The 8267-nt window shown below is 45.7% G+C and overlaps 1 protein-coding gene across 1 annotated transcript in view; it reads right to left on the bottom strand.

Annotated features, from left to right (window-relative positions):
• The window catches only part of FKBP1B (FK506 binding protein 1B), a 59939-nt gene extending 51672 nt beyond the window's left edge, over nt 1-8267 (bottom strand). The window contains exons 1-2 of the mRNA XM_025208586.1: nt 7675-8267; nt 6933-6980 (exon numbers count right to left, since the gene is read on the bottom strand). The gene's annotated coding sequence lies outside the window, so the exon portion shown is untranslated. The remainder of the gene's footprint in view (nt 1-6932; nt 6981-7674) is intronic.

The following is an 8267-nucleotide window of genomic DNA, read 5'->3' as shown; positions in this document are numbered from 1 at the left end:
CGGGGCCTGACCCCATGCAGAGTACCGTGGGGGCAGCCGTGGACCTGATCCAATCAGTTGGCAGACCAGATCCAGCACGCAAAGCTTCAGCCAGGAGTCTCCTGCTCCAGTGCATGAGTCTCTGGCTCTAGCTCCTGGCCACCTTCCACCACCCAGCACAATGAGTAGCCATCTGTGGGTGGGTGGAGTGGGCGAAAGGAGGCTGGGAGCTGGAGCTAGAGCTGGAGCTGGAGCCCTGTGCACTGAAGCTTCCCCCTGACCCACCCGGAGCAGCGCAGCAGGAGCAGGAGGAAGACCCACACCTGGAGGTGAAGGGAGCACAGCAGCACCCAGCCAGCTGCAGCCACACCAGGAACAGCCCCACCAGAAGCCGCTTGTGCAGGCCAGGACCGGGCCAACGGGCACAGGTAGGAGCATGGAGCCAGCAGGAACTGGCGGGGCCTGACCCCATGCAGAGTACCGTGGGGGCAGCCGTGGACCTGATCCAATCAGTTGGCAGACCAGATCCAGCACGCAGGCTGCATTTTGCCCACCCCTGTTGTAGATCAACAGCTCTGTAGGTCTACTGGCTCTAGGAATCCAGACGTTCACAGGCCTTCTTCATCAACCCTATGCACACAATGGGATGGCAGCGGGGAATGGGATGTCACTGCCTTTGCTGTATGGTGTGCAGAGTGTGCATAGCCTTCTTGTGAGAAAGCGACAGAGGATTTATAAGGCCCTCAAGCAGCTGCAGCTAAGCCTTACGTCTTATTTGAAAGAAGGTACTTTCAATATAAAATCCCTTAATGTCATACTGGCACTGGTTCAGTACTGACTCAGAAAGCTGAGTGCCAATATTGAATTGCTTACACCATTTCCTGCAGCACTGGGGTTTTCCTTGGAGGACTCCCATCCAGTTGCTAACCAGTGCCAAAGCTGTTCATTTTTATGAGTCCACAGGCCATGGCTTTCCTGGGAGCTGTTCTAGGTAAATAACCATCATACAGAGCCAACCTGATTGAGCTCATAAGATAATATGCCTAAGGAACATTGTATAGTTTGTGTAACACACTAAAAAAGTGAGTTGCATATTCACTATGTGCATAGGCAGTAGGGCGAGAACAGCCTGCTACTGCTGACAACTCATGGAGTTACTTATTTAGCTGAAGTACCTGTCTGTGCTTCAGTGGGGTCATTACCATTTACTGTACTATGCAGGGAGGAGACAACAGAAGAGATGGTCAGAGAGCTTTTGTTGGATTTGAATGAATTCAAGTCAGCAGGGCCAGGTGAACTTTATCCCAGGGTCCTGAAGGAACTGGCAGAGGAGACCTTGGAGCCTTTGGAAATGATCTTCATGAAGTCATGGGAGACGGGCCAGGAACCAGAGGACTGGGAAAGGCCCAATGTAATGCAAGGAGGAAGCAAAGAGGAAGACCTAGGGAACTACAGAGTCACCTCAATACCTGGGAAATTACTGGAGCATATCCTAAGGAAGGTCATTTGCAAGCATCTGGAGGAGGAAAGGCTGATCACAAGCAGCAAGCATGGACTGATGAAAAATAAATCCTGTCAAACAAACCTGATCTCCTTCTCTGACAAAGAAACTTTTTGGGCAGATGAGGGAATGCTGTGGATATCATGTATCTGGATTTCAGCAAGGCTTTTGACATGGTCCCACACAACTGATTGCCTTGGGAAGTTATGGACTCTCCATCACTAGAGGTGTTCAAGAAGAGGTTGGACAGCCACTGGTTGGGAATAATCTAGGTGTAGCTATGCCTATGTTCTACTATGGGTAGCTCCCTTGCTTCTGGGCTTTGCTAGTTGCCCCTCTCCTTCTCCCCCCCAACACCTTTTCTGCTACATATGTCAAGGTGTTTTAAGCCTTCCTCAGAGTCACTGGGTGTTGGCTTCAGCCAAGGCTGACAACTTTGACTGGGGTTTTCCAATTCTCCTGCCGGGACCAGTGCCAGAGGTTCCTGACTAGAAGGTCTTGGACCTCTGCACAGGGTCAAACTGATCGCCATATTTGGAGTCAGAAAGGAATTTTACCCCATGGTCAGATTGGTATGACCTGAGGGGGTAGGGTGGGAGGGGGTATTGCTTTCCTCTGTAGCAGGGGACATGGCCCTCTACCTGGGATCGCTTGAGCACATATTGACAACAGGTCAAAGAAGCAGGACATTGGCTGCCATGGTTCTCCTGCTTTACGTGTGGCAGGCAGGTTATGGTGTTAGGTCTGTGCTGTGTCAGGGTTGAGGATAGTTTTATATGGAGTTTAGAGTATGGATTGTATAGGATGGTTTGGATAGGGATGATCCTGCCACAAGCAGGGGGTTGGACTGGATGACCTCTGGAGGTCCCTTGCAGCGCTAGCTCTCTATGACTATGAAGTTCCAAGTGCTGCTCTTTTTGCTGCTTATTTCAAGAGCTATTTGAGTAGTTTTGAAAATCTTTCCTTGTAGGTCTGTTACAAATCTATTTCATTCTTGTGAAGATCCAAATCTGAAATTCTAATTAGCATCAATTATTACAAAGCTCTCAGTTCCTCCTCATTAAATTTATATGAGCTGTAAATATGCAGCGGCACATATTTGTGGTCACAGCAAACGTGTTCAAATGGGAGCCAACAATTCTTACACACAGAAAAGCAGTCTAATAATCTGCAGGGATGAATTGCCTCAGATGAGTGTTGTGCTCTAAAAGCTTAAAGAACAGCAGCCTCTTTTGGTACCTTATGTAAGCTCTTTTGTAAATCTGCATGACAAAATCAACTGATTTCTTTGTTGGCTAAAGAGTAGAGATTTAATTATTTGCTAACACACTGGGAAAGAACTGAAAATCCACCATGCTGCCAGTCTGTGAGGAAAGGAACTCCCTGTTGAGTTCAGTGGGTGCCCTGAAATCACCTCGGGTGTTTTACAGTGACACAGAAGTCACTTTGCAAGTGAAGTTCTGTTTAATGCCATCTTGAAGAAATATCTTTTTAATCCTCTTAAATCTATATAAATAACACACTCCTTTATTTTTCTTATGTGCTGGGCTTGCAGGCCAGTCAAGAAAATGTTATCTTCTACTTGTCTGTACAATGGGCAGCAGTTCTAAGTTCGCACTGCTCAAGTGGGCTTTTTGAAGGGGATAAAATGACCAGAGATTGCCAACAAGGTTACTAAATAGTGTTCAGCTGGGTCCCATTGTGTTATCTTCTTTCCTGTGAAGTAGTATCTAATGCCACAGTGTCACTGAAACTAGCAGGACCACACCACGATAAGTACTGCTAAATGTAACTGTGGAAGAAATGGGCAATTGAGGACAGATTTTATGATGCAGACTCTTCTGTACTTAGAGATGATCTGAGACTTAAATTTATTAACTTGGGTTAAGTACAGACCTTCAAAAAGCCTGAGGCGGAAGTGCTCAGGTATTGTGCTTTACTCAAAGCACCCTAGATGAGTGCGGAGCGAACACAACTCATGTTTGCTCTTGTTGTGGGGAGGGAGGGGTACTGAAGTGGCTTCCGCATGGCCCCTCTCCCCAGCCCCTCTCCCCAACCAGCTGTCAGCAGTGGCTGGGAGAGAGAGGGAGGGGGAACTGAGCCCCCTTCCCCCCCACACACCATGCAGCCTCCCCCAACTTGCTGGCTCAGGTCTTGGCGGGGGTTCAGGCCAGGCCCACATGGCAGGGGGGCTCTGTTCCCTGCTATGCCCGGGGCTACTGATAGCTACAGCTCAGAGTCACATATGGCTTTTTGCTGCATCAGGAACTGGGGTTGAGGGAGATGGGGGAATGGAGCCCCACTGCCATGTGGACCTCGCCTGTCCCCCCCTCCCCCAAAGACCGAGCCAGAAAGCTAGGGGGAGCCCACGCAGCAGGCAGGCTCCACTCCCTCACCCCCCAACCTGAGTCTCCTGACAACTGCATGCAGGAGCTGCGGCTTGGGGCTGCCTGGCCCAGCTTTTCGCTGCGCTGGGAACTGGGGGTGGGACCATGGAATACAGCCCCCTTCCATGTTGCCGTCCCCCAGCTTGCGGGCTCAGGTCTTGGGGGTGGGGGCAAGGTCTGAGCCCCCAAGGTTTGGAATAGACTGCCACCGGAGGTGGTTCAAGCACCTACTTTGAATGCCTTCAAGAGATATTTGGATGTCTATCTTGCTGGAATCCTATGACCCCAACTGACTTCCTGCCCCCAGGGCAGGTGGCTGGACTCGATGATCTTCCGAGGTCCCTTCCAGCCCGAATGTCTATGAAATCTATGAATCTAAGGTTGGTCCATGCAACAGGGGTGCTCCATTCCCTACCCCGCTTGCCCGCCACCAGTTTCCGGCACAGCAAAAAGCTGCGCAGGGTTCTGAGCTGCAGCTGTTAGGAGGCTGGCATAGATGGTGGGGGAAAGGGGTGAATGGAGCCCCCCTGCCGCACAGGCCCAGCCCAACACCCCCCAAGACCCAAGCCGGCAAGCAAGGGGGAGCCCTGCACAGCAGGGAGGCTCCATTTCCTACCCCTCTCCCTGCCTGCCTGGCCGCACAGGGAGGAGACAGAGCTTTTTTTGTCTCCTCTCTGCGACAGACCAGGGCAGGGGCTGAGCCGGTGCTCTCCTGGAGTTGGCAAGCACCAACTAAGGCTAGCAAGCTGCTCAGCAATGGGCCCCTGGGATGCCAGCAGAATAAGACCCACCTTGGCTTGCGACGGGATCTAGTACAGATGTGTAATAAAGCACTCTAAACTAAAGCGCTTTCGTCTCACAGCACATCCATTCAGGGTTAACTTAAAGCAGGATCCACCATTTTCAAAGCACTCTATGTGCCATGAACATCTGTTCAGCTATGGCTGTAGTGCACTTTCTGTGTGCTTACTGCACAATACATGTAATGGCTATACCTAGCCTTAATTGTTAAAGCCACCACATTTTTTTTATAAATCTATGCACATTTTTGATCAGCTATATTTTTTTTCTTTAATAGCCCCTTTTATCTGAAAATCTCAAAGCACTTTGGAAAACACTATTTAGGTTTAAGGCACTATCCCCATTTCTCTTAAATTTCAAAAGCAGGAAATGAGACACTTGTCCAAGGACAATTAGTAAGATGGCAACAATAATATATAATTGATCATTCTGTTAATGTAGGAAATGAGTATCAATGATCTATTGCAAATGTACAGGAGTGAAAATTGTGTTGGCTTTATCAGAGAATTGTGTTTGCAAATTATGCCTCAAGGATGTCGTAAGTCCATGTTCCATACTGATGAATCAAGCCACTTTTTGCAATTATGATTCACTGAAGTAAACAGAAAAGACTCAAGATACGCTGTCATAGGGTCTCAGCTACCCCTAAGATCATTACAGAAATAAAAGATTTTCATCATTCCAAGTTATGGCAATTTAAAGACATGGTGACTTTTACTAAAGAAACACAGAAAAATTGGCAATAACTGCTACATGAACAGACATTACACCTAAAGTACAAGATATCTTGGAAACAGGCTTTGTAAAACATTTAAGTTCTTTACAGTTAGGCAAGTTTTGGCTTGCTATAATTTAGAACTTAATTATAATGTCTGCTCTGATACCATTTCTTATTAATGCTACCTTTAATTGCAATTTTCACTGTCCTATTCCAATACCATCTCCACGGGTTCTTAAGACAAAGAATTTTGATTAAATTCCTTGCCTAGGGCCTAATTCTACCCCCACCCTTTCCCTGATACACATGTACATCTCAAACAGAAGCCAATGAGTGTTTGTACGTACCGCTGAGGGTAAGATGGGATTAATACAATACTTTTTGTCTTTATGTTGGTACAAAATACTTCTAACTTGAATGAACGTACATCCAGCCATGGAAATGTCAAGGCATAAAGGCCAGATTCTCAACTAGTGGGACTGGTGCAAGTACAGAGCATTCAAGAGAGATCCTTTGGATGAATATGTCTCTTTGAGAATATAGCCAAATATCTATAGATTATTGACCATTATTATGGCAGCATCTTTTTAGGGGCAGGTTGATTTTAGCCCAGGGAAAATACACAGAAAACTGCTCTCTTTGCGGCAGAGCTACACAGTCACGTTCCATGGAAATCTGTGCTGTGTTAAATGGAAATTATTTGTCTTTTGCAACATGATAAATCAAGCATATTCAAATAAACTACTGATCCTCTGCCCATGATGCAGCAGATTTTTGTTAAAAAAGCATTAAAAGGATCTGATGGCTTTTGGGAACATTTTCAAGTCACCACAATGGCAACCATAGCCCTCAACACTGCGACCCTTTTGTCAGAACTAAAGAATACAAAGTATATTTGGTAACGTGGAAACCAGGAAATATGAAGGGGAAAGAAAAAGAGAGAGCGACAGACATTATCATTAGTTCTGTTTAAATAAAGCCTCAGGTGCTAAACCAGAGTAAACTTGTCTAGTTCCACTGAAGTCAATGGAGCTCTATTGATTTACTCCATCTTAGGATCCAATCCTAAGAATTTCTAAAAGAGACTGATTAACTTCCCACTATCTGGGGGATTTATGTGGACATTGCTTGGTCCTGTAACTACCACAGAAATACACAGGATAGCCGGTTTCACAACATGCAAAATCAAAAGAAAGACTATCAAACAGATCATTAATAATGTCAGGGTCTGAGGCTGGAGAGATACATGCCTTGATTATTCACTGTGCTACACATTTTGCATTTGACTTCACTGCCTGTTGTAGTAGAGTGAGCTGTACAATCTTAAACACTACATTTAGAAAACTTAATAGGAAGTGCCCATAGGTATTGCAGTTCGAACTGCTTGTAGGGAGCCACTCCTCCAGAAGATTCATCAGAAAAGTATCAACAATGAAACAAAGGGCTAAAGAGGGGCAGGGGAAGAAAAAAAAAAAATCCAATTTGAAATGACCAGTGACTCCTAAAATGCAAAACAGTTTGGACAGAACATACAGAACATGCTTACCTGTGTAGTGTACCACGCATGTCTGACCCTTCTTTGGAAATGTCCTCCCTGTTGAAAACATAAAATCTAATTAAAAAAAAAATCTTTGGTAGCATGCCTGCTCACGATCAGCTTTTAGAATGAATGGGACGAAGAGGCTAGGCTGGGGACTAAATCCAGGGCTGGTTTAGGTCTGAGTGACATTTTATCCAAACGGCCAATATCCAGAAGGGAAATAGGTAACCATAGCTTAGGAGAGAGAGTTCCCGTTAGGATCCATGTTTAGTTTTGGGAATAATACTAATATTTTCTCATAATAATATTGCCTTTTCCTTTCATACAAATATAACATATTTTACACTAACTGTAACATTAGATGTTCCCCATCAATGGACTATATCCTGCTGTTGCAAGGGGATTCTCAATAAGCATAATGGATAGATCATGTTCTGAAATTTCTCTGAGCCATTTTGCTGTCATTCACAAACAAAATCAAACTCTGGGATAGTGGTAAAGTTCGCTGTTAGTATTCATAATTCAAATGCCATATATTTAACATTACTTTCATGAGAACACATGCAATTAGTAAATGGGAAAGCTTCCCCAAAATCCTCTCTCATACAATACAAATGCATTTTTTAAATTGGCAACCTTGAGGCACTGATATCCTGAAGGGAGCTCTTGAAAGCCCCTCTGTAACAATGGTTATTTTGCCCCTTGTTCTGACACTAGGCATAAGAGAGTGTTTGAATAAAGCACTTGCCATTGCTGAGAGTTACTCATCCACCCTAGGTTCTGCCAGCAGGCTTGGACAGGCATACAAAGTTGCAGGGAAATTTTCCAGGACACATCCAAAACTTCCAAGTAGCAGCAGATTAAAACAGATACCACTGATTTGCAGAACTGAGTTGGCAGGCACAGGACCCAGGCTCAGCAGAACTGATCTGCAGTATATGGGATGGGATGTACTAGTGGAGAAACAACCCAAGCAGGAGCTTCAGAAGTTGGATATTAAGGCAGGATCCTGCGACAACCTCCATGATGGCCTTCTGTTGTCTCTTCCGTCTGAGTTTCGTGTGCTACCACAGCGTGCTTTATTATCAGGTATGATCTGAGATGGACAGTTGTACACCAGAAACAAATAGTAGGAGGAGGGCAGTAGAAACGGTACGCAAGTCAAGCACAGATTCCTAATATATAGCCATCAGTAGTGAAGAGGTTTCCAAACCTTTTACAAACTGCCTACTCTGTTTAGACTGGGAAATGGCAGCGACTGCTTCTTATGATACATTTGTATAACGCCGAGAACAATGGGGCTGGTAGCTAGCCATAGCTAATGCTACTGCCACCCACAAC

The sequence above is a fragment of the Alligator sinensis genome, unplaced genomic scaffold (genome assembly GCF_000455745.1).
Source record: "Alligator sinensis unplaced genomic scaffold, ASM45574v1 scaffold300_1, whole genome shotgun sequence".
Lineage (NCBI taxonomy): Eukaryota > Metazoa > Chordata > Crocodylia > Alligatoridae > Alligator > Alligator sinensis.
The sequence above is the reverse complement of the archived record's forward strand: the minus strand, read 5'-3'. Positions and strand labels throughout refer to the sequence as shown.